Source organism: Camelus ferus, chromosome 24 (assembly GCF_009834535.1).
Source record: "Camelus ferus isolate YT-003-E chromosome 24, BCGSAC_Cfer_1.0, whole genome shotgun sequence".
In the NCBI taxonomy this organism is placed as follows: domain Eukaryota; kingdom Metazoa; phylum Chordata; class Mammalia; order Artiodactyla; family Camelidae; genus Camelus; species Camelus ferus.
The window spans coordinates 2,519,792-2,546,848 of record NC_045719.1 but is presented as its reverse complement, the minus strand read 5'-3'; the positions used below and the strand labels follow the sequence as shown (position 1 = coordinate 2,546,848).

The window sequence follows — 27,057 nt, the reverse complement described above, 5'->3', positions numbered from 1 at the left end:
TCAAACTGTACCTCTGAGATTCCCCCAAAAGAATGAAAAGAATGTAACTTCGTTTGAGTGACTCATTCTTGGAAAGATTTTCTTTTTTGCTGACCCTGGAGATAGTTTCTGCACATTCTAACAGAGACCAGGAAATCTCTAGGAGTTCTGAAACTATCCCAGAATTCTGACTTTTGGAAGGTCTTTAGAGGTGGTCTAGGTTAGCAACATACCAAACCTAAGAGGCAGAAGAGCCTTATAATCACTTCTCTCCCTCTTTCCTGGGGAAAGGGCAAAGGCTCTATAATCTGACAGGAGGAACGTGAATGAGGACCACAGAACCGGCTTCCTGCTCTGTTCACAACCACGAGGAGAGCACTGCCAAGGGAGGCTTCCAGTGGGCAGGGAGGCCAGGGTCCAAGGCCTGGGCATCTGGTGAAGCCTGGCCTGCCTGAGCTCTGGGTTTGATTTAGTTAGCGTTCTGGGGTCAGTGATATCTGATGGGCTAGGTCACGGAAAAGAATACCTCCCCACAAGATACACTCAGAACAGACTTTATGTAATGCTCATTTTCCCATTTTCTTTATGTAATGCTCCCAAGCCACTCTTTGAATGAGCAGGGAGCCTATTTGCTTCCTGGTACAAGAGCAAAGGGTTCTTCATGGCGTTTAACTGAGGGCCTCATGGGCTCCACATATGCTCTTACGGGACTGGAGTTTTTGAGTGGCTTCCGGCATTAATGTCGCTACAGAAGCCCATCTCGGGGATCCCCCCGCGTCCACACGATGTGGCACTGTTTTATCCACATGGTGCAGATGAAACTCAAATCAATGAAATAATTCATCTAAGTCATCCGGTTGGTTTGAGGAAGAGCACAACGCTGTGGGCTAATCCCTCGTCCGGGCAAGGGGTCCTGTCCTCGGCGAGCCCCATTCTCTGCCGTCCACGGGTTTCTGTTTTACCCAATCCAGCCACTGGAGCCTGTCTCCTAAGGCCCAGCAGAGAGCAGCCCAGGAGTCTGTCCTCAGCACCATGGGTTGTAGTTATTCAGTTCCTGACTTCGTGGGAACCATTATGCATTCCCTGAGACCTGATGTCAGACTGGGGTTAAGGAGAACATGCCCCATCTCCCTGATATTCCCTGTGAGTCTGGGTGGGATAGAAAACATAGATCCTCACACCTTCACTGTCCTCTTACACGTTCAGATGGGTCCATCTTCTCCCTCTGTCTTTCCTCCCTCCCTCACGGGGAGGTAGGCAGGATGCCCAGTGATGGAAGGGCAGGGGCTGGTCTTGGGTGGGCAAGTCTATCCTTCCCTTGCCCCTTGCTTCTTCATGAACAAGTCAAGACTGCGGTGCTAGCCAAGTGGGGACCAGAGCAGGAGAATTCAGAGGGCAAAGCTGCTTTTTTTTTTTTAAAACAAAACTAGAATTATCTTGTTTGGCAAAGCATATGGAGATCTAGCCTTAAAACTGCAGCCAGGAAAGGACAGAAAGGGACCACAACCTTTTAAAAAACTCAATAGTTGGCGAGTCTTCAATTTCTAATGCAGAGAGTGGGGTGATAAATTATTCAGATGAAATACTGGCTTCCATTCACCCTAGTACAAGAATACTGATCCTCCTGTTACTAACCCACAGAGGCAGGCACTGTAAGATGCCAGTGAAGTCAGGGAGCAAAAGCATCTGTTTGGATTTTTTTTTTTAACCCCTTCCTCACCCTGAGATTTTGTTTGCTTTTCCCCAGCCTCAGAAATGAACTGTTCCTCCAGTCACTTCAAAAACAATGTAAAGACCCATTATTCCCATACGTTCCCTTACTGCGCTCAGGATTTACATAACGAAGGACTGATTCAGGACCCCTGTCCCCACACAAGACCATGATTCATCATCTAACACATAGACCAGTGCTTTTTAAACTTTGATGTGCATGAGAATTACTCAGGGATCTTATTAAAATGCAGATTCTGATTCACTAGGTCTCACTGACTGGAGAGTAGGCCCTAACAAGCTCCCAGGAGATGCCAGTGCTGCTGGTCATGGTCCACTCTTTGGGTAGCAAGATGCTCGATGGCCATAAAAACCAGGCCAAAAACACGCCTTCCAGACCCCTCCCCGAGTCTAACTGGACCTATCGCATCTGTGCTCAAACCCCCTCAGTTGCCCACTAGGAAAATCCATACCCTCGTCTGACTTTCAAGACGAGGTACAAACTGATCCCACCTGTTTCTCTGCTTCCTAATCTTTCTTTTCCACTGCTCCTAGCTCACAATCTGCAGCTCCCTAGACATCCTCTCACTCTGCCTTTGTTCTGTTTCTTATACCCAGAATGTTCTCACCCAGCTCCTTCCAAGTCAGCTCAAATACTGCCTCCTCTATGAAGCCCACCACGGTTCTTCCACCAAGAAGTCTGCCTCCTTCCTCTGACCTCTGATGTCACTTTGTACCTACTTTTCTCAGGGACATTATGACAGTTATCTTGTACAATGACTTGAGGGACTATGTCTTTAATCTTGTTTACACAATTATCTGTTCTCTACTTGGAGCATGTTCTTGTTGGACTTATGCTTGTAGCTTATAGACACCCAGCACAATGCTCTGTATTGCGGTAGAGTTTAAAATCAGTGAAATGCATAGATTTCAGCGTACTATTCATTGAGTTTTATGCCCAGGTAACCACCGCCCAACATTCACATCAGCCCAGAACGTTCCCTAGTTCCCTTTCTAGCCAATGGCTACCAACAGCCCGTCCCCAACCAGACTGTAACTGCTCACATTTTCACCACCCTAGTTTCATCTCTCCTTGAACTTTACCATAAACAGCATAGCACCATGTGTACTCTTTTGTCTACATTTTCACTTAACATAACGTTTTTGAGACTTGATCACGTTGCCAAACATTAGAAACAGCCTTTTAAAGAGTGGAGCCCCTCTTCACTGAGATCACACCAGCCCAGGGGCTTCCCCGAATCCATGGCATTTGAACGTTCTGGGCTTGCCTCCTGCTGCTGTCAGGCTGTGCACGCATCCCGCTAACCCCTGAAGCCCTGTTGCTCTTTCTTGCCAGCACTCCTGCCTCCCCCAAGTTGCCTTCCAGCCACTTCAGCAAGGAGACTGCTCCTGACTGCATTCCCCACTGTCTCCTCAAGACCCTGCTACTCAGCTCCAAGGTTCTGGGCCCCCAGGGGGGGGTCCCCATCTGCCAGGAGGAGATGTCATCTCCACCGTTTCTTTGCAAATCCGTTTTTCTTGAGGCTCAGCTAGAGTCACTCGTTCAGCGGCCTCTGGGCCCATGTCCTACCACAGCTCAGATCCACTCATCGCCAGGAGGAGAGTGTGACTGGAGCTGCTGGAGGCCGAGAGACTGCCGGCCCAGCTGTGCTCTCTGCCGGCTGCATCTTAGGGATTCTCAGGTGATCTCACCTGATGAGGATGGGCTGGCCCGCACCTGCCAGTGCACATGATACTGGGTGGCGGCCACCCTTCCTGGCTGACAGGTTCTTCCGGTCTGGTTCTCTGTGCACATTTGGGTGAACAAGCCCAGGAGATGCCCCTTCCCATCACAAGGCCCACAAAGGGCTCATTCTCATGCCCACATCAACTCTGCGTCACCTACGTCAGAGGCGCCACTTCAGGCCTTCATGTGACAGGGTGAGAATGAGGCCCAGCCTAGACAAGTCCTAAATTACCATTCCAGAAAAAGAGATCTGGGCCTGCACCCCTGACACCGTGACATCTGGCTTAAATGTGAGGCAAGGAGCTAGGTGTCACTCCAAGGAGTTATCTTAATTGGGAAGAGCAAGGAAAGGGAGCCAGTTCAGGCACCGTAACAAATGTACCACAGACACTCACAGTTCTGGAGCCTGGATGTCAAAGGTCAAGGTCCAGCAGATCCAGTGTCTGGAGAAGCTCTCGTCCTCATCTTCCCGCTGAGTACTCACCTGGTGAGGAGCAGAGAGAGGTTAGTTCTCGCCAGTCTCTTCTTATAAGGGCACTAATCCAATCACCAGGTTCTCACTCCCTTGACTTAATTACCACCCCCAAAGGCCCCACCTCCAAATATCATCACATTATCTCATTAGGGATTAGGGTTTCAACATGTGAACTTGGCTGAGGAGAAGATCTCAAAGTGATCTTCCAGGACGTGTGTAACTAATTGTGTAGAGCACGCCCTTAATCCTGCAAACCTGTGAAGTATTATTATCCCCGCCTCATGGGACTAAGGCCCAGAGAGGGTGGGTGGTTGCCCAGGGCACATGCAGATCTTGGATTTAAACCAAGTCTGTCTGCTCCAGGCTTGTCCCCTACTGCTCTGCCATCCTGCCTGGCTCCTTGAAGGTGATTTCAAGGCCTCTGATCTCATATAGCCATCAAAGTGCTTAGAGTACTGACCACAAAGTCCTTCCGTCTCATCACAGAATCTGACTTACTGAAAGGGAGTCAGAAAGGAGATGATGGCTTTCCCTCCCGTTGACAACGGACCTCCAGCACCGTGGTACCCACCCATCTGCACTGGCTTCTGCTGTGTAACTTGAGATTTGCAGGCTGTCAACTAGGCCTATGCGAAAACGTTCTCCATTCCAAGGTTGTTACGTACCTTGAACTCCTACAAAGAGTCCCCTGAGCTAGAGTTTTGTTAAAGCACAAACATTTTCATCAAACCAGAGACAAATGGAGCCATTTTGCCTTGTGAATTACCCAGCCCAGCGCCAAGCCTGCTGGGATGGCCCCGAGGCCAATTATTTCAGGAAGAGGAGAAAAATGAGGGAATGGGATTCCACTCAAAGGCCCAGGGTCAAACGAGGCACTGTAGTGAACTGTGGCCTCGAAGATGGAGGGTCAGGGGAGGGGAAAAGCTGAAAGCAGCAAAGGTAATGATTTACCAACTGCAGAGTTTAGCGGGGCACTTGTGAGACGGGGTGTTACAGGGGTGGCCGGCCAGCGGCTGGGGGCCCCAGGGAAGCTGCTCGAGCTTCCTGGAGCTCTGCTCCCACTGACCAGGAACTGGAGGTTTTCGTCTTCCCTCCCAGGGTCGTTAAGAGGAGCCACTGTCCGTCCATCGTGTGGGCAGAGTGTTCAGCGCGGGAGGCGGTCAGGAAACGGCCCCTCGTGAGCCACACGAAGCCTCGATGGGGAAGTCGGGGCACCTGGGATGGGCGGGGGCCACAGACGTCCGGCTCTGCTCGCCCCGGGGAGTGGGAGCCTCTGCTTCCCTGGTCGTGTGCTGGCCGCCCCCTGCCCCAATCCCCGGAGGCGGACATACGGGGAATGGAGGTCCAGCCTCTCGGCCTCGCGGAAATCGCTCCCCCATGGAAACTATTGCTGTCATTGGGTTTGCTGGGTTTGGCATCCGGCCGTGAGGCGGTGGTGAGGGGGCCTGGCGTCCGCAGAGGGACGAGCCAGGCACCCCGAGCGCCTCAGGCCGGAGGCAGCACCGGGAGGGGCCCGCCGCCCTGGGGCGGTCTCCCCGAGGAGCCAGTTGTGCCCTGTAACTGCGTGCACACTGAGCCAAGCCGAGAGAACGCGAAGACGGGGGCCGGCCTCGGCCCACGGAGGCCACTCAGCGCCTCACCTGCAAAGCCCACGAACAGCTCCTGGGACATAAAAATAGAACCTGGGAGGAAAAGTTAAGACTAACCTTTTCTCCTCTGTGCCGAGACTGGCTCCACTGGCTCCCAGGGAGCCACGTCCAACGGCCTCGCAACGGGCGCCTCACTCAGACCAGCGTTCCCCGCACAAGACGCCCGAGCATGCGCACACCTCGGCTGGGCCGTGTGCAGAAGCCCCGCCCATGACCCCGGTTCAAGACGGCGGAAGGGAGCCGTGTGCAGACACTGCGCCCGGCACTGCGACCTGGAGCGTGAGCAGCGGCTGCTCCGCCCGAAGCCAGGTCCCCTCCCGCTGCCCCTCCGACAAAGCAGCCCCGCCCGGCCTGCCTGGGAGCCTGCCTCCTGAGCTGAGCTCCTGCGTCCCCGTCCTCTGGTTGGAGGATAATGCTCCCATGGCTTCTCAACCCAACTTGCCTCCTTCTATTGGCTTGAACATCACAAGGCAGGAGGGCCCTTGTTGGGAACCCACTTGAGAGGGTCAGTAACAAGATCACAAGTGGAATTTCAGGAGTGATACGGAAATGTTTCTTCCTTACTCAGGAGGGCCCAAGATGTTCCAGAGGAAGAGGAGCCCCTCCCTGAGATGCCAAGCGGCATCCAGGGCCCATCTGGGAGGCAGGTCCTAGAAGACTTGGGGCCTTCCAGCGTCTGCTCTCCCTCTCCAGTGAAGGGGAAGGAGGGAGGGGAAGCCCCCGCCGCGTAGCGGCCTGGAACACTGAGGAGGGGGTTAGGCAGCTCCTTCGGTTGTGAACCTGAGCCCCACGATCAGCAGACAAGCCAAGACGTTAATCCAAAAGCAAACCAAGTCTCAATAGACAGTAGTCCAAGAACGAAAGCGTTCCAGCTATCCAGAAGCAGATCCCAGGGAGCAGTTAGCCCAAGAGTGGAGCCAAGGCCAAAGCCACACTGAGATCAGAAGACCAAGGTATCCCCAAAGAGCAGCAGGACTAAGACAGACCAGAAGCAAGTCTGGAATCCACAAGCCAGGGGCCCTCGTCTGTGTGCTCATAGTGGAGCCATGCTAAATGCCCTGTAACTAGCACAACTTAAACCTTTTGCGATCTGCAGAGAGACAGAAAACAACGTTCAGGTGCCAGCGTCACACCTTCTCACCCGGTGGTTGTGTGCCTTGGAACCAGCAGTGGGTGGGAGCAACAGGGCAGCACACCCTGTGAGCATCTTGCCATCATAGAAGTGATTTTGTTGGTATTCTTTTTTAAATAAAAAATAGTCCCTAAATGCAATTCAACCACTGTATCTGACTCTCAGTGCCCACCACCCTTATCCCGCACAGTAAGTTCCAGCACAAGAGGGGGACCCAGCTGGGACTGACCCACTGAGAGGCATCATTCAGTGTAATCTGGGGATGATATAAGGATTTTCAAGGCTGATTTTAACTGTGTGTAAATTTTATCATATGTACTGACCAGGTAACTAGAAGTTCACTCAATGTTTGGTTCCTAGGAATGCAGGGAGTGAGTGGCAGACCCCATAGGTAAAAAGCACAGACTTTCGACAGGAACACTTAAATCTACCTAGAGCTACGTGGAATCTGCAAGGTTTAGGGTAACAAAATCTACCAAAGTCAAAGACGAATGGGTACTACCTTCAGTGTGGGAAGGACAGTCTGTTCAACAAATGGTGTTGAGAAAACTGGCTATTCACATGCAAAAGAATGAAGTGGGACCTTTACATTATACTGTATATTAAAAAATAACTCAGACTTACATAACTAAAAGTATTAAACTTTTAGAGGAAAATGGGGCATTTGGCAATAATTTCTTGGGTATGATACCAAAAGCACTGGCAACAAAAGAAATAACAGATAAATTGGACTTCATCAAAATGAAAAACTTTGTGTGTCAAAGGCTACTATCAACAGAGTGAAAGGCAGTTCACAGAAGTGGGGAAGGCAGAGGTCACACAGAGAAGGTGAGACTGACAGGATCCTGACCCTGACTTTCCCAGAGATTTTTCTTCCACCGGCTCCTCTTCCACCAGCCTTTTCTCCTAAGCACGGAGCAGCTGCTTTTCCACATCTCAAATTCTGCCTGGCTCTTTTTTTTTCTCCTTCCATCTCTGAGGTCTCTGCTCCCAACTTAGGCACGTGTTGAGGGATTTTAGCGCAGCCTGGACCATGACTTGGGAAGGCAGTTGGCCAGTGCTCCTGGCTCTGCACCCCATCTCATCAATCACCCTGGAGGGGCTGGGGCTGCATCCTGGCCAGCAGTCGATAGCGCTAATGGCTTCTGGCTCATTAGAGGCGGAAGGGGTCCAGCCTATGCCAGGCAGCAGCAAAGTGCTTAGCAGCCCCACTGGGCGAAGATCCTGGGAATGCTCTTGGTCGTCCCCTGAGCTCTGAGGGCAGGGCACAGCGCAAAGAGAAAACTTCTCCCTGAGCTGTGACTGCTCTGACCTGTTCCAGCCTTCTCCTCCTCCTCCTCCCTGGTCCTAAAGAGACTGCACCTCACAGAGCATCATCCTGTGGAGCGGCTTTCTTGCCTGTCCTTTTAGTGGACCTATTTAAACAGTTGTCATTCTCAAGAAAGAAGACACTAATGAACTCATCTACAAAACGGAAACAGACTCACAGACACAGTAAACAAGCTTATAGTTACGGGGGGATGGTGGAAAGGGAGAGGAAGGGATAAATTGGGAGTTTGAGATGTGCAAATACTACTATACATAAAATGGATAAAAAACAAATTTCTTCTGTATAGCACAAGGAACTATATTCAATATCTTGTATTAACCTATAATGAAAAGAATAGGAAAACAATTATTTATGTGTGCATATATATGAATGAAACGTTATACTATACACCAGAAATTGACACATTGTAACAGACTATACTTCAAAAAAAATCTTTATGATGTATACTTTAAATATATACAAATCTGTCAATTATACCTTAATAAAACCTAAACAACAACAACAAACAATTGTCCTTCTCTACCCCGGACCTCTTGGTGTGACCTTTTAGTAGTGACCTTTGATACCCCAGCACGATTACAGTTTCACTCCGGAGCACCACACATGATCCAGGCAGCGAGATGCTACTGAGCACATTGTATTCACTTATCCCCATCTTTTAGCAGCTGTAATGTAGGCAAATCTTCATCTCCGGTGCCATAAGAACCCAAGATCCCCAAAGCAAAAGTGGGCAATGGCAGGACTTTCCCTACCCTCTGGGCAGCACGGAACCACGACAGAACAGAATGAAAATCGGGCTGCATTCTAGCTGCATCTCAAAACCAACAGCTGAAGAAGCCCTGACTTCCCATTCTGATGTGCGGCCAAGCGTGAAGCATGCTACCACATGCCCTGCCTCTCAGGTACAAACACAGGGTTTTGAATGGTTCAACTGTAGCCCCAAGATTAAAGCTGGGCTGAGTGACTTCGCGCTGAGTTAAGGCATGCCCACAATAAAGGGACTGCTCTCCTCTGTCAAAATCAAAGCGTGGACAGATTTCTTTTTTGCTCATGGCAGGTCCCATCTTCAGATCTATTGCTCAAAGCGAAACAAGCCCTTCTCCTCTTTGTCCTTTCAATAGCCTCATCTCTAAGTAAGTGACTTTCCCACCTCTAGAAACTCCACATTGAAAGAACATCATTGAAATTTGCCATAAACAGGGCAAATATTTTTTTCCAAAATGATCTTGATGATGAACAGGGTAATGTGTCAACAACAACCACCACCCTTCCTGAAACCAACTAAAAACCAACAACTAATAGTTGTTCCATCGCAGGGCCTTTCATCTATGCTATCTGAAATGCAAAGCATAATTTTGAAGACTTCAAACCCCATGATTCACATCCCAAATCTGGAAATTGCTGTGGGGCTTGGCAGTTATAAAACGTGTCATCAGATGTGAAACACTCCTCCCATCAAGAGTTGAAATCTATGTCCCCTACTCTTAGACCTAGGCCCTTTGCTTGACCAATAAAAGGCAGCAGAAATAATGGTCTCAGTTTCTAGACCCAGGCCCTAAGAAACGAGCAGCTTCTACTTCCTCTCTTGGAAGTAGAAGCGCCTTCTCCTTTGTGGAACCCAGTCTTTGAGGGTTTGAGGAAGCTCAGCAGCCCGTGGAGAAGCTCATGAGAGAAGTTCTTAGGCCCATGGAGCCAGCTGAGCTCCCAGCCAACAGCCAACCCTTTGAGTGAGCCATCTTGGAAGTGGACAGCTAGTCCCCAGGCTACTATGAAAAGGCTGCTGTTTCATTTTTATTGAAGTATAGTTGCTGTACCATATTAAGTTATAGGTGATTAGATAGTGAGTCACAATTTTTAAAGGTTATCCTCCACTTACAGTTGTTATAAAATATTGGCTACATTTGGATGGCCAATTGGAATCCATATTGTCTTTTGTCCTCTGATCCTGAGATATCTTGCCATTTATTTGGGTCTTCCTTAATTACTTTCAACCATGTTTCGTTGTTTTCAGAGGGTAAGTTTTGCACTTCTTTCGTTAACTCCATTGCCCAGCACTTTATTCTCTGGTGCTGCTGTAAGTGGGCCATTCTTGCTCTCCTGGATGGTGGAGAAGCCCTCCCATGCTGAGAGCCATGTCTGACACAGGTACTCCAGTTACTTGGGAGTTTCAGATTTCTCGGGGTAGGTCTTAGCTAGTTCATAGTTAACCAACTGGAAATAAACCCCATAAGAAAGATCTTCCCCTGCCCTGGCCTAATAGGTTCGAACAACGTAAATTCACACTTTCAAGGGACTTATTTCCTATTTTAGAAAGTGCCTTTTGACTGCTGCTGCCCCCTCCTTCTGCCACTCCTAGGGCTGCTCCATGTTTGTTCGGCTCCAAGCTGGTGTCTTTCTTGTGAAGCAGACTCTCCAGGGGTCCCCATGGCCAGTGAAAACCCCAAGGAGGGAGCCATGACTGAGGATCATGATCATGTTACTCTGAAGGTGGAGGGGCAGGATGCTTCTGAGGTGCAGTTTGAGGCTCAGAGGCATAACCACTAAGTAAACTGATGAGCACCTATTGTGAATGACAGGGTTTCTCAACGAGGCAGCTCAGATTCTGACTCGACGGGCAGCCGTCAATGAAACAGACACACCTGCTCAGCTGGAAATGGAGGCTGGAGATATAACTGGTGTGTCCCAGCAGTAGACAGGCGGCGTCTACTAAAGGGAGAGTCTGCTGCTTTACTGCAGAACCAAGGAGTCCTTCTCAACTGGAAAACCACCAATTGGCTCCACCACATCCTGGCTACCCTAGCAGAGCTTTCTCCGTTCTTCCATTTCCCCTTCCCCACGCCTGTGTCGCACATTGGGGTTATGGTATGTGCACAAGCATATTGATTTTTTCAACTAAATGGCCAGTGGTATGTTTTGATCAGCATCAGAAGGAGATGGGGTGGTGAAAACACTGCTGCTGTGAAAATAGCCCCTTTCTCCATTACTGGCGTGTCATTCAGCTCTTTCCACACCATAAGCTCTTTTGCTTTCACTGTTAACAACAACAACAGATGAAAATTATTGCATACTTTGTTCGACTGGAGAATTTTAATATTCCTCATTTTCATTGTTAAACCAAGAACAATTTTATAACTTTTTTGTATGTAGCTGTTACATGCAGGGCAATCTGTCTTTAAGGACGGACTAATTACTCTAAAAAATGTGAATCCCAGATAGTTTTCCCTTCACGTCCAGCATCTTATTGGTTAAATAAACTTCTTGGGATTTAAAAAAAAATTTTTTTTTAACTTCTGTTTCTCAATTTAAGTGCAATTACCAGGAAAGTGAAAAGTTGCTCACGATGGCTTCTGCAGATCTATGTTAAATAACCTTATTTTAAAGAAAGCTAAGGCAGAAATCCTCCCCGAGATGCTCTTCTTGGGAAAGAAGTCTACTCCTCGGGCTACTTCTGAACGTGCTTTCAGTCACAGCCTAGGTGGGTTTCAAGTTTCTTCTCTGTTGGGAGTAATTAGAAAAAGCATGAGGTGGAGTTCAGAAACAGAAAAGAAAGGTGATGCAAAAGAAAAAAGAGGGAGAGGAATTCTGCCAAGCAGCCTCGGGAGAGAGGGGGCTGATAAGGCCTCTTGTACCTCCGACAGCTCCTGCGTGGGGCGGAGGCGGCCTCGGAGGAGCTCTGGTGCCCAGAGGGCGAGGCCTGGCTGCCAAACCAAGTGGAACCAAAGTGGGCTTCACTTCTCTTTGATAAAAAATTTCCAACACACAAAATAAAAAAGAATTAAGTATTTGTCATAATGAACAAACACGATGAAACCTCACATGCCCCCATCACCCCAGATTCAAGCATCATCAACTCACGGTCAAACTCACATCTCTATGAACCTACCAATCCCCCACCCTCACCCCAGATTACCCAGAAGCAAATCACAGACGATATTTCACCCGTAAGCTTTTTTTTAAATTGAGAAATGTATGGCTATGTCTTCAAGGAGGAGGAAGCAGAATTAAAGAAGAAATATACAGCCTAAAATAGTCAAAATGATCCTAAAATTTTTGTGCCAATTATACATTTATAGCCCCAATAAAAATGAATAGTTTTTAATAATTAAATCACTTAACAATTTTTTGCTCCCTAATTTACCTGAAATTAAACAGATATGACATGTCTGGGACATCTTACTGTACACCAGAAATGGACACAACATAACTGATGGTATTTCAATAAAAAATTAATTACTTAAAAAAAAGGCCAGACATGAGGTACCAGCCCAACCTCTAGGGGAGGGAGGGAGGAACCAGAGGTTGCTCTCAATCATGTGGCCCCCAATCCAGTCACTCATACTCACATAAGGAGACGCCAGTGGGCATCCGGACACCGATGCTCGGGTGAACACCCCTCCCTGCCAATCCTCTGCGTGTTGTGACACCTTACTGTGCCAGGAGGGTGGTGCCTCCTGACAACACAGGGAGAGGACGTGTGGGACCCTACCAGGCCTTGCCCTCAGCATCTCTTCTCTTGGCTGGTTCTGATTTGTATTCTTTTTGCTATAATAAAACAGAAATAAAAATAAAACTGTACTGCAATTTCCTGAGTTCTGTGAGATGTTCTGGTGAACTAGTGAACTGAGTGGGGAGTGGGAACCACAAATGGCAGCCCGTTGGTCAGAAGTGTGGAGGCCCTGGGCAGCCCTGAACCTGCAGCTGGTGTCTGAAGTGATGGCAGCCGGGAGCACAGTGCCCTCACCTGCCAAGCTTGGCCTGACCCTGTAGCTGGACTCAGAAGTCACTGCACCATTACAAAAAGAGATTAATAAATCTGTTTACATTAAACTCAAGCGGTTTCTACATGGCCTCCTCAGAAAATCATAAAAAGACCCAACAGAAACTGGGAAAATATTTGCCACTCATATTATGGAAAAGGACTAAATTTTCTAACAAATAAGGAATATGTACATATTATCTAGAAAAAGAAGCTTAACCCAAAAATGAGATTAAAAAATCTTTTAAACTTATAAAAAGATATTTAACATCACTCATAGTAAGAGAAATGCAAAATGATACTTTCTGAGACATGATTTTTTACCTCCCAGATTGGGAAAGATCAAAAGCTTGGATGACAAACAGCTCGTGCGAGAAGCTGGAGCTGAGTTCTCTCATTCTTTCTGGTGGATGTATCCATCTGCAAAACCACCAGGAAGAGCAGTTTGTCAAGGACTACAAACACTCCATGCACATGGCCTTTGTCTCAGTGATGCTAATTCTGGAAATTGATCACGTGGCTGTACTTGACCGCATGTACAATGATTTATGCACAAGCCTGTTTATTTATTTATGACAGTGTTACTTCTTATAGCAAAATATCGGAAACAATATCTATACATTCATCAGTAGGAGGGAGGTCAAATGAATCATGCAACATCCGTAGGATAAAAATAATCTGTGTATCCAAACCCTAATGTGAAGTTGGAAGCCTGTGTGTGCTTCTTTAAAATACGATAAGTGAAAAAGAGGTCATAGTAAGCAGGCAGCTGGTGGAAGGAGGGGTGCGTGAATCTGCCCAGAATTCCTTAACAGAGTCCACAGGCTAGGGGCTGGAACAAGGGACATGTACGTCTCACAGTTCTGGAGGCTGCAAATCTGATCTCAGAGCGTTGGCAGGACTGCTTTCTTCTGAGCCTCTCTCCCTGGCTTGTAGCTCTCCCTTTATCTTCAGATGATCATCCGTCTTGTGTGTGTGTGTGTGTGTGTGTGTGTGTGTGTGTGTGTTAGAATCTCCTCTTCCTATAAGGACACCAGTCATTTTGAATTAGGGCCCACCCCTATAACCTCATTTTACCTTAGTCACCTCTTTAAAGACCCTGTCTCCAAATCCAGCCACATTCTGAGGTGCTGGGGGTTAGGGTTTCTAAAAAAAGGGATTGGCGGGAGGGCAATTCAGCCCATAACAGGCTGAAAAGGAGGATAAAATAGCTATGGAATACACATAAGAAACCGACAACACTGTTTACCCCCAAAGAAGGGATATGAATGGCTAGAGGATGCGGAGGGGAGAGGTCTCATTACACATCCTTTAAAAAAAATGTATTGAAGTATAGATGATTCACAATGTGGTGTCAGTTTCAGGTGTACAGCACAGTGATTCAGTACAATCAAACTTATTTAGTAAAATATATCTATGTACATATATTTTTTCCTCAGATTCTTTCCCATTATATGTTACTACAAGATATTGAATATAGTTCCTTGTGCTTTCCAGTATATACTTGTTGTTTATCTCTTTTATATATAGTAGTGTGTATTTGCTACTCCCAAACTCCTACTTTACCCCTTTCCCCTTTGGTAACCAAAAGTTTGTTTTCTATGTCTGTGAGTCTCTTTCTGTTTCATAAATAAGTTCATTTATATCATTTTTTAGATTCCACATATAAATTATATCATATGGTATTTGTCTTTCTGTCTGACTTCACTTAGTATGATCTCTAGGTCCATCCATGTTGCTGCAAATGGCATTACTTCATTCTTTTTTATTGTTGAGTAATATTCCATTGCATATATACATGCCACATCTTCTTTGTGCAGTCATCTGTCGAGGGACCCTTAGGATGCTTCCATGTCTTGACTGTAAATAGTGCTGCTGTGGATGTTGGGGTGCATGTACCTTTTTGAATTAGCATTTTCATATTTTCCAGATATATGCCCAGGGGTGGGATTACTGGATCATATGGAAACTCTGCTTTTCATTTTTAAGGAACCTCCATACTGTTCTCCACAGTGGCTGCATCAATTTACACTCCCACCAACAGTGCAGGAGGGCTCCCTTTTCTCCACACCCTCTCCAGCATTTTATTATTTGCAGACTTTTTGATGATGGCCATTCTGGCTGGTGTGAGGTGATACCTCAATGTAGTTTTGATTTGCATTTTTCTGTCAATTAGTGATGTGGAGCATCTTTTCATGTGCCTCTTGGCCATGTGACATACCCTTCAGAACCTTCTGAATTTTGTATTACTTACATTGTGTATCAAAAGGATACATGAAATGTTAAATGTTTAAATCAAGAAGTTGAATTGGCAGGTGGGGCTTCAGCCCGCATCTGGCATTAAATGGGCAGACTGTTTCTCTGCTGATGAAAGGACTAGTCCTTACATTCCTCAAGGACAGCGGTTGCCTGCCTGTCACTTCTGTAATGGAAGTAAAGCTACTGGAAGCCAGTGTTGTCACAAGATGAATGCTTCCTATTTCAAAAACAAGCATCTGGACATTTATTTATTTTCAGAGTCCAGTTTTCTGTGACAACAGCATTTTCCCATCACTACTGTTACTGCATGGGAGAATGTGTTTGTAGCTGACAACCATTTTACAAATAGTAAAATATGGTGTGTAATGATATATGCTCACTCAGGCTAAGAGATGTGTAATTGAACAACATTCTTGTAAGTGAACTACAGTTAAATAATGTCTTATATTGCCATAAGGTGGGGAATAAACTGTGCTTTAATAAATCTCAGGGATAAAAATAAATCTCCCAGTATCTCTTGGGAAGCTGAAAAGAGGTAGCGTGCGGACAACAGGACTGGTAAATACACCCCAAAGTGTTCTGAGGGATAATGACAGCAACTAGTAAGGGATGCAGTTGTTCAGTGCTAGATGTCTGCAGAGTGCTACAACACAGAGCTCATTTACTTCTTGTAACTACTCTTTGAAGCATAAATTTTGACTCATATTTTACAGATGAAAAATATGAATCAGTGGAGCAGGAAAATGGCCAGCATCAATTCTGAGTTTTTTTGCAATTCAAAGCCAGTTTATTTGGTATTTGTCTCTAGAAATATTGTCAATTTGCATAAATTGGTCCAATTTCAATTTGGCCAACGGGTCTGCCCAAGTACCAAGAAAATATGATTCAGGGAACAAAACATGGGGTTTAAAAATGCACAAGAGAAGAGAAACTCTCCAACAGCACGTGACCACATACGCAAAGCATTTTCACATAGCTTATCTCCTTCAATCCTTACCATGGGAGATACGCAGGGCGGTTCTTACCACAAACCCTCAAAGGAGCATTATATTAATAATACAATGTCTTTAATAATATGAAGCCTGTTTTACACCCTTCTTATGCTACTGAATGCTTCAATATATTTATCCACAGCTGAACCTAAAACCCTACAAAGTATAAAATCTAAGTACAGGATAGACCTCCGGTGACAGAATATTAACTGAACAAGACAAGGTTCTTGTTTTGCCAAGAATTAAATATTCAGCCATCAGCACTGTTGGAAGACAGTCACAGCCCCTCTCCAAGGTCCTGAGCACCTGACAGGGTCTCAGCCCACCACCCTCTCTGCACGACATAATTGACTCGCCTGCATATTGGGGTTATTCACTCCTTTGCTTTGGTTAGCAGATTAAAGATCTGATTGTAATGTAACCGTGGGGATTCGCTTGAGTTGCCTATAATCTAGCCAGAGATAAGAAGCCTGTTCAGGAAGCACCACAAACTGAGCTAAAATCCCTCTGCCTCCAGGCCTAGCCTGGATGCAGGTTCTGACATAGTGGCTTCTATCTTCTGCTCTCTAAGAAATCCTGGGTAGCCTCCAAATTTCAGAAAGCCTGCAGAAGGGACCTTAGCACATCTATTTGGATCTTCTTATTTTTTCATACTAGAAAGTTGTGCTCAATACCCAGATATCGTGTCCCTTGTCAGAATACTAGAAAAATGGAGTTTTAAAAATATGATGTGTGTGTGTTCACTGTGCCTCATTTTGCCCATCAAAGACAAGTAAAGCGTCATTTGGAAATGACATTGATGAACTTACTTGCTGATGACAGTATTTGAAGAACTGCATAACATGTATTCATTCAAGGGCTCTCTATATATTGACAACCTGTCAACCACTACATGTGAGAATCACTACACGGTGAGGCAGTAAGACAGCAGGGAAGCTCTGTCTCCTGAGTTAGAGGGACTTAGGTTTGAATCCTGACTCTGCCACCTACTACCTGTGTGATCTTGAGGAAATTACATCACTTCCCTGAGCCTCAGTCTCCTCATCAGCAAAATGGCCCACATGACATCATCTACTCCTGTAGAGTGGTTATAAAATTTCTGTGTGGAAAGAGAAGCCCTGTACGAAGAGAGAAGGAGAGGAAAGCGGGACTGGCTGCCTGCATCCCAGCTGAGCCCAGACTTCTAGTTTTCCCCCTGAGACTTCATGGACCTGAACCACCTCCACAGGCCTGGACCACCTCTACAGGCCTGGACCACCTCCACAGGTCTGGACCACCTCCACGGTCCTGGACCACCTCTATGGGCCTGAATCACCTCCATGGGCTTGGACCACCTCCACAGGCCTGGATCACCTTGGATCTCTCCAGCCCAACCAAGCCTGGATGACTGCAGCCCAGATAACATCACAGGAGCAGAAGAATCACCCCAATGAGTCAGCCAGAGTCATGGGAGACAATAAAGTGTTGTTTTAAACCACCGAGTAGTGGGATGGTTTATAACCCAGCAGGAGATTACTGGGACACTGACCCAGGCCAGTTCCACCAGAAATGACACGTCTATCTTACCAGCCACTAACTTCACAATTCAGCTTGTTACAAGGGAAGTGGTCCTCTTCCCCGAAGCCCCCAGCCCCTCTGTGCCCTTTAGAGTGAACTCTGCACCACTGTCTGCAGGGTTGCCCAGCGGCCCCACTGATGCGAGGGGGGAAGTCATGAGCTTTTCAGCTGTGACACCGGGTGACTCTGTCCCCAGGACTCAGCCCAGCCCTGTGATGGTGACAGCTCAAAAGCCACTCACTGAGGACTAAACAAGCACATGCAGTTTCACCAACTGTCCTGTGTTCTCACGCCTCCACTTCCCAGGCTGCCTCAGTCACTCCCAACACTATCCCACTCCCGAATGACTAGCTTAGCTCTTTATCTTTAGGACGGAGCTGGAAGTCACCCTTTCCCAGGCACCCCCCACCTACCCCCACCCCAAGCCTGGTAATTAAGGCCCCTCCCCTGCGTACCACAGCAGCCGTGATGGAGACGGGCTATGGGACAGCTGGAATAGCATGTGAGGACAGGATGGTCTGGCCTCTGCTGTGTGTTGGAGGACAGTTTCTTTGGCATGTCTCCTGATGTCTCCTCCCTCATCCCCATGAGGCTGCTCCCCTGCAGCATTCCCACCCTTGACACTCAGCCATGAGGGTTTTCTTCCAATGAAGGCAGATGAGCAGGAGATGCTCAGAGTCCCTGATCTGCTTTGAGCCACAAGGTGACTTTCCGGAGTCCATGGTGGGACAAATCGCTCCTACGGAGTTTTCTAGATTCCAGAAACTCCCTTACAGATCAATAGCCAGGCTTGGCCAACCTGAACTAGACAGTTTGAGGTCTAGATAGTCCTAGGTGACCTCGGCAGAAAACTCACGGAGAAAGACACCAGCTGCCCGCCAGGTAGGCGTGCGGCTGCAGCTCCACCCGCCTGGCAGGTGTGCTCCCAGGTCCTCGTCTCTCGTTCTCATCAGCTCAGCCTCCACCCAGAAACCTCAGGAAATCTCTTCACTTGGCAGCCCAGACAGATGGTCTCCACGCTCCTCAGTACACAGACACTGCAGCCCACAGGGCAGCACAGAACAGGGGAGATTTATTAAGAGAAGGAAGCATCCAAAGCGCACTGATCCTGCCCCACAGGGAACCCATGCCCTCTCCCGAGGACAGCACGCTCTCCTTCTGAAGCACATCGGGTGCCAGCCCCGGAACTCCTGGTGGAGGTGGGGAAGCTGCGTGCCGAGCAGGCTCCTCAGTGTGCAGCCCCGGGGGCCTCTGGGGAGACGGTGGCCTGGACACCCAACCCTGGGAGTCAGATCTCCGCCCCGGCACCCAGGGCTGACACCAACAAGACCCCCAGGGAAAGTCAGCAGCTCAATCCCTACTTTACAATCATTTACATGGGAGCAAACCTGGCCCAATTCTTAGATTTTTAGTGGGGCAACCAGAATCTTTGACACTTCCCAATTTCTGCAGAGCCCGTGGAAATTACTCAATGATTCAGAAATAGAGGCTGACCCTGGAGGACGTCTTGGTAAATCCAGGGCTGGGCCCCGCTTCTCCTCCCGGCAGGTAAAAGCCCGCTTCTCCCAGGGCCTAGCTCACCCTCACCAGGCGCTGTGGGCCTCCGCGAGTCCCCCCGCCTCGACAGCACCTGTCTGGTGATCTGGGCAGAGGGCCGGCTCCTCACCTGTCCCTCTGGCTGAGCACAGAGCCAGCCAGCCCCAGCCCCCTTCCCTTCCAGTCCACGTCCTCCTACTCCCTGCACCCCGACACACACGCTCCCACAACTCTGGGTGACAAGTGAGCAGTCACCTTCAGTTCACTGCTCTGGCCAAGAACGCACACCAGACGGAAGGCCGCGGAGAGTGCTGGGCGCCTGGGAAGGGGAGGGGGGGTTGTTTGGGGGGCTGTCACTATAACAACAGGAGGGAGCACGCCAAGGTTCCTATTCTCGGGCTGCCACTCTTTAGGATGAACGTCCCCCTGGCCCTGGAGCAGCCGCGGCCTGAGCGGCCTGCTACTGACAGAGGCTGGTTTCCTTCTCTCTGAGGAACTTCACCCAAGACTGCAGTTGTGTTTGGTTGTTTTTTTTCTTTTTAAAAAACCCTGACAGGTTTAAGAATGCTTTGTTTTCACACTGTATTGTGAGGGCTCAGATGCCTCGAGATTCTTTCCAAACAAACACCATTCTGTGAAAATAACAGGCAGCAGCATAAATTAACTCAGTGTTGAACGAGTTGGGGGCGGGGTGGGAGGCCACTTGTGGCCTCACCCTGTGGGACTCAACAGGTGCCTCTCCCAGCCCCTCCCACAGCAAGACGAGCAGGAGCTCACGTTTGGAAGTGTGGTTTTCCCTGTTTATACAGTAAACCGTTTACTAAGGTTCATCCCAGAAAAGCATACGGTTGACGTGCAGCGACCCTTCAAGCTGGTACAGGACGGGGTGGGTTTGATGCGGCTCTAGGGACCAAAACTGAGAGCAAGTTTCACCGAGAACGCCAATAATTCAGTCTTCTTTCAAATCTCTGTGTATTAACTGCGTTCCATAAAGGTTTGAGGCAGCCTACCAAAAAGCACGTATCAGATTTACAGACACAAATACTTGCGGGAATTGATGCTGGGAAAACAACGGGTAGGAATATAAGAACGCTGTGGTCGGGAGGTTTTGGACAAGGACACCACGACAACGCGCTCCGGCCTCCTGAGTGCCTGTGAGCGCCGAGCAGGGCGCCCACAGTGCGCTCACCGCCCTCGGCAGCCGGAAGCCGCGCCGGTGGCCCTGGTGAGCACGTCGGGCTGTGCTGGTGGACGGGGTCCTCCCGCGACGGGGCGGGGTGGGGGGGGAACGTCCCCGGGCACCCCCGCCTCTCCCCACACCCAGGGCTCGCAGCTCTGCCCCTGCCGGCCGGCCAGGGAACGAATGAACGAGCGAGGGGCCGAAGCGGGAGGGGCAGCCCAGGCGGGTTTCCCTCTTTACCTCCGACTGCGCCCAAGCGAGCACGCGGAACCAGCGGCCTCCGCACAGGTTGCTCGGGGCCTCAGAGCACTGACGCCTCCGGAGTTGCCCTTAAACCAAAGGCTTTCTGCAAAAAAAAAAAAAAAAAAAAAAAAAAAAAAAAAAGAAGAAGAAGAAGAAGAAGAAGAAGAAGAAGAAAACCTCTTGGCTTCCGGTTTGGATTTCAGTGATGTTTGTTTTCCCAGCGCTCTCCTGACCTTTCATAAGGCCTGAAACGTGATACTCCCTGCAGATCTGCTGTCCCTGCTCTGATGAGGAAAACATCCAGAGAACAATGTGACTTCTCCGCATCTGTGCCTTCAGTCTAGCGGTGGTAAGATGCGAGTTCTCACTCATGAACTATAAATCAGGGGTTCACAACTGGGGGTGGGGTGAGGGGAGTCTCCCGCCCCCCAGGAGGCAGCTTTAGCTGTCACACCGATGGAGGAGGGGAGCGCTATGAGCGTCTGTTTAGTGGGTCGAGGCCAGGCATGCTGCTAACACCCCCCCTGAGGACAGCCGCCTCCCCCAGCAAAACGTGATCCGGCGCAAAACGTCAACAGCGCAGAGGCTGAGAAACCAGCCCTTCCACAAAGTAAATCAAGAGAATAAAGATTGTCACGGTTAAAAGAGAAAGTTCAAAACAAGATAAAATCATTCTTCTCATACAGATAAAAAACAGGAACCCATGATAAAGTTTGTATGTAACTCATGAGGGAAGCAAATGCTGCAGCAAACGTTATAGCCTATTCAAAAGAAAAAAAAAAACCCTGAAGAACAAACATCCAGGTGTATGGCAGGGAACTATATCCAATGTCTTGTAATGAGCCATAATAGAAAAGAAGCTGAAAATATATTTACGTATGTGTGTATATATATATATTTATAACTGAATTGCTTTGTTGTACACCTGAAACTAACATTGTAAATAGACTACACTTCAATAAAAAATTAAAATTAAAAAAAAATAGACCAAAAAATCAGGTGTATTGAAGTAGCAAATTGAGGCACAACTGGGTTTTGCCAGTGGGGGAGGGAAGCACGTGGACCCTCTACCAGACAGGATGGAACAGGTGTCTCCAGCAGTCCCTGAGGTGGCACAAAACTGAAATAGCTCTCAGAGAACCGGGACCCGTCCGAAGGGTGTGCTACAGACAGTGTGAGGGCCAAACGCTGAAGCTTCTCAGGAGTTAAGTGTTTGCTAGGTCAAGGTCAGTTTTAGAGTCCTTTGGGGATTGTGGACTAATCTGAAGAAAAGTTTCAGCGTGAGAGCACTTAGTTCTGCTCCTGTCTCATCCAACAGACCCACGAGCCCAGTGATGGACCAACAGTCATAAGAGCCTGAGGTCCACAGATCTCACTGGTCCCCCAAGCTGAGGAATAAGCATTGAAATTCTGCAAGCAGTTGAAGCAGCAGAATTTGCAAGACACCGGACCAGACCAGGCTCTGGGACTTCCTCTTGGTGTGGAAGAGGTGGGGGAGGGGGTGCTGGCAGAGGAAGGGCTTAAAGGGAAGGACTTCAGGATGAATGGAGGGGAGAGGAAGTGCCCCGTCTGGGAAGCCAAGCTCCTCCGCTGAGTGAAGCAACGAGGAGTGACCCAATGATCTGATCTGGAGAAGAGGTGGAGGGTCCCCCCGGGGAATAGCTTCTTGCAATATATTTTATTTTAGAGAAGCAATGCGAAATTTTTGCTGTATACTGTTTTCTTTTCTTCCTTTATTTTTTTTTTTTTTTTTTTAAGGAAATGCAGCTTGCTTATTTTCAAGCACAAACAATAACTTGGGCTTGGCTAACCAAATATTGCATAATTGAAGGATCCGCTCTGCTTCCATTTTGCACGAAAATAACTTATCTTAGGAGGCACCTTGTTCCCCAGTCACTCCATTACTTAATTCCTCCCCCACAGAGACCTCAAACATAAACTTTACCTCAGTCCCCCTAGATCACAACACACATCCAGTTAGTAAGTATGAACTGAGGATTTTTACCGTGTTTCTGGATGTGTCGATGAACGACAGAGACCAGCCTGAGATTTTTCAGCAAGGACACAAAATCTAAATTAGTGAACTGTCTGTTCACAGCGTGACTGTAAGAACACTAAAAAACTGAGGGTATAACACTTCAGTTAGTAATTTGGTAGGTTTAAACATGCAAGAACACATTTTTATTTGCAAACATTCATAAAGGGCAGAAGTAGCCGAATTCTTTAAGCTGCAGTGAGTAAGTGGGTTTACACTGGTCAGGATGTGAGAGTGACTTTAAGCAATTGAACTGTTCTAAGATGGGCTGATAAAGACTGGAAACGCATTGAATCTCAACAGGAAAACACCGTTTTATACTGAGTCTGATCAGTCAACATGATTCTGCTGATGGCTGTGATGCAAAGACCATCCAGTCATCCATTTGGAAATTTATTCTGGAAAAAATTCACATTCCTGGAGCAGCTGGGAGGAAACTCTGATCAGAAACACAACCTAAAGATGGATGGTGAGTGGCCGTGTCTACACTGCTTTCCGCTTTCATCAGCATTTCAACTCAGGAGCTTTCTCCTAAATATCTGGATTGCTAGCTTCTCTGGAAGACTAGGGAGGCCTGGCCACACGGCACCAGGGTTCACACGGGGCCACAGATGTGACCACAGCTGCCACCTCCGAAGCTTTTCCTTATCACAGGTGGCCCAGTCATCCGTGGTCTCCCCACACAAGGCAAAGGCCAACTGTCCACTGTCTTAAGCTTGTGTTTTTTAATGGTTTGCAGAGCTATCAGGAAAATGAGATCATCCTGTACTCACATCTCTTTCAAAACCCATAACAGACCAATATAGGGGAGGGAAAAGGTTTCCTTAAGCCTCTTAGGGTCCCTGGCTGGGTCTGAACTTGAAGCTGACAGAGATGAACAGGAGAAAAGCGTACAGATTCACTGACTAGAAGTTCCAGGTGGCGTGGGAGCCCCATAAGGAGAGGAAGACGGGAAGGAACAGTTAGACTGTGGACTTCTCTGCTGGGTTCCGTGAGCACGACAGGATGTGAGTGCCATAATCTGGGGGATCTTAGCCAGGCCTGTTGGTAGGATTTGTCTCAAGTCCTCCCGAAGATAAGATGCTTCTGTCCTCTGGGTACAGGGAGCCCACACCTCATATGAGGGTTTCAGGGGAGAAGGTGGAGGAAGGTCAGAGTGACTTTGCTTCTGCTGTGTTCTCAGAATCCTTCAGCTTAAAATCCTCAGTGCACCAACGCACCATATTCTGGAGTAGTATTTGTTCCCTAAACCCCAACACCAAACAGCTTGGGGAGTTCTACTTCTTTGGAAGTGACATACATTCCTAGATGCTAAATGTGCAAAGTGGGTCTGGAATGAAAGAGTATTGTTTCTTTTAAATTTATTTCACTCATTTGCAATTACTCACCTGACTCAGAGGTATTTGAGTTTCTATCCCTAGTGTCAACCAGCTGTAAGAAAATGTTTTCCTTAATTCCAGAGGGCCCACTGACATGTCAACCAAGTGCAGTATCGTGGATCTCTTCGGTCTGTGATTTAAACAAACCAACAGGAATACAACAGTTTGGGACAATGCACAGTTCAAGCAGCAGCTGAGGTTTAGAGGACACTGAGGAACTGTGGAGGTTTGTAGTGTGGTAATGATTTTTTAAATGTTTTAAACGTTTTCATCTGTTAAAGATACACAATGAAATGTTCACGGGTGAAAAGACATGATTTCTGGTTTGCTCTAAAATATTCCAGACAATGTGCTCTTTTGAAACTGTCCCACAATGAATGGTTTAAGAAACCATGTCTGCCGCCCTGTCCCGGGGCCTGGGAGCCTGTCAGCGTGCAAAGCAGTGCTTGATCCTTTTCGCGCTGTGTCCCTTTTGCTGTCCCCCAAAACCGCCGCGGACCACTCTCCCGCAGTACTGCTAACTTCTCTCTGCATGCCAGACGGTGTCTTTTAAATAGCGTAATTTATCTACATATATTAATAGGTTATTTGAAATTTTTAACTTAAAATGTTTATTTTAAATTCTATAATTTTATATTTTGTGTATGTATTTGTCGTATATTCATATACACTAATTCATTATATATCAAATATAATTATATATTCATATATAATTTTATTGTATTTATTACATCCACATATATTCACGATTTGTTTAAATATTCATATAGAATATATATTATATATTCATATAGAATAAGTTATTTATATATTTATTGTGTTATATTCATATTGTTATGTTAATTTATTATGTATTCATATATAATGTATTAGATATTCATATATAATATTTATTTAAACATTCATATTTATTTAATTTATTCTATATGACTATAGAATAAATTAAATCATAATTTAAAATAAAATTTTAAAGGATATTTATTTTACAATGAGAATGTTTATCATTTTGGAGGCATTTTCTCTCCACTGGGTCTCTGTACAGGCCAGATCAGGCTGACCTCAGCGGTGGCCTGACTGTGTCCCAAGGATACCCTTGAAGAGGACTCTGTGGGGCCTCCAGGGTCCTTTCCCCTCCCACCTTCACCTTCCACAATGAGCTCACTGACACAGGTGCTTCAGTGGTGTGGTTCCCACGGGGGCCAGGCCCACAGTGTCTGATAATAACCACAGGGGCTGAGATTTTCAAAACACTCATCTTTCAGTCAGCTCATTTCCAGACAAGAGCTTCCTTGAGAAAGTCCCTGAAGCTAAAAATGGCCCTTTTCTGGGTCCACAAATTATAGGTCTCTATTCTCAAGTCCTACACGATTACCCTGCTAAGAGGCATGTGTGCCCAGCACTGCCCTCTGCGTCCCCCAGCTCAGTGCTCCTGCATGTCAGCCTGACCCGCCTGGAGCACCGGGAAAAAAGGAAGCTAAACCGCCCACCCAGGGGAGGTGCGGATTTTCATGACAGCAGGACTAGACTGTATTATCACCCTCCATTCAGAGCTTCTTATTTTACAGTCTCCCCTCAATCTCCTTAAGAATGCTGTAAAAGACTCTTAGCCCTGGGTTCACAGACCACAGGACAGAGTTCATCACGTGCACCCCAGGTGTGGACTGCCCTCCTTCCACGAGAGTGAAAGGGGTGGGCGGGGAAGGCGGATGTGACTAGACAGGTGTTCTTAGCAAGCTATGTGGACTTGGGCGAGTCTCTTAACACTCCTAGACCCCCTTTATGTATATAAATGTGACGTGTGAATATCCAGACAGACAGTGGCCAGACCAGACACAAAAACAGAGCTCTGACCACGTCTGCAGAAACCGCCCAGAATCATCACGATCCACAACAGCCAGCCCAGGAAACAGCATGCTACCGGGAGGTCAGGCCACTCTCTCTAGCCAACAGTCCAGGGAGCAAAACAGTAACTTCGGAAATAACTGGCCCCAAATGGCCAGGACTTGATGAGTAACTGACAGCTTCCCTGATTTTCACGCCTGCTTGCAACTTAGGACCAACCAAAGGAAGCCAGATATGCACCCCTAACCGACCACGCAGGATGTCCCGCTTCCAGTGAGCCTGCCCACAGCATCCTCACACCACAGCCTCCGGTCAGGGCACACCCGCAACCTTCCCGCTTCCACCGGGAAGCTTTCTCAGTCCTCTGCCTGCCTTTGAATCTGACAAAACACAGGTGCCATAGCTGACTCCCTGGCAAACTCTGACTAAAAGGCTTCACTTGCTCTCATTTGAGTGGTCCTCCTTTACTGCCACGTGCGGAAGGGGTAGGCTGGATGATCGATCTACGGCCCCAGTGTTCTTGGTTTTTGGATTCTACAAGAATGTACACTTATTTAATAAATATTTTCAGTGCAGCTAATTCATGCCAAGCACGGTGCTAGACGCTAGAGCTACCTGGTGAGTTTCCAGTCTCGTGAGGGAGGGTGTCATAAATCAATCTTCCGAACAAATGTAAAGCCACACTGTTACGAGTAGCCGTGCAGCATGCCACCAGAACTTAAGGTGGTTCCCCTTGTCAAAGAGAAAGAGAGGAACTTCTCTGGTTCTGTTGTCTGAGACTAAGAACACTGACCAAAACAGAAAGTGGACCATTTCACACGCACTAGTTTTTCTCTCACCGTTTCAACAAAATTCATTCCAATCTGGTCCCAGGACCTGCTTCTCATTCTAGAATTCATGTTAGTAACACACGTCCAATCTTACAGCCTCAGGACCACACCTCAATTTGAGGTGGCCTCGCATTGTTGAGATAACAATGTGCAGTAACACCCTGTCTCTTCCAGTCAGGTCTTTGTTTTGGAACCAGTTCTGGTCTTTCTCATACAAGCCTCTGTCGTCAACTTCGTTATCATTTCCTTTAGAAGTTTGATGTCTCCATGATCTTTTTCATGAACTTCATTCTCCTTGAACTATTGGAATGTCTCATCCTTCAACTTGAAAGACAACTGTTTCACCAGCTCTAATAGGGTCTTCCCGGAAACTTGTTAGGAACGGAAGGTGCACCCTGGACAGCGCTGGCTCCTCACCGCAGCTCA

At 47.5% G+C, this 27,057-nt stretch overlaps 2 long non-coding RNA genes and 1 pseudogene across 3 annotated transcripts in view; 2 read left to right on the top strand and 1 right to left on the bottom strand.

The window, feature by feature from the left end:
- Positions 1–21,292, bottom strand: part of LOC116659657 — a 58,067-nt gene extending 36,775 nt beyond the window's left edge. The window contains exons 1-2 of one of the 2 annotated variants that reach the window (XR_004315031.1): positions 20,543–21,292; positions 3,832–3,920 (exon numbers count right to left, since the gene is read on the bottom strand). This is a non-coding gene — a long non-coding RNA (uncharacterized LOC116659657). Of the gene's footprint in view, positions 1–3,831; positions 3,921–5,617; positions 5,738–20,542 lie in introns of those variants that run through there. The other variant, XR_004315032.1, reaches the window with a different exon arrangement.
- Positions 10,447–10,732, top strand: LOC116659656 (annotated as a pseudogene).
- On the top strand, positions 20,794–24,512 carry LOC116659658. Its single transcript, XR_004315033.1, has 3 exons — positions 20,794–20,894; positions 22,884–23,049; positions 24,041–24,512. It is a non-coding gene; the product is annotated as an uncharacterized LOC116659658 (long non-coding RNA).
- The last annotated feature ends 2,545 nt before the right edge of the window (positions 24,513–27,057 follow it).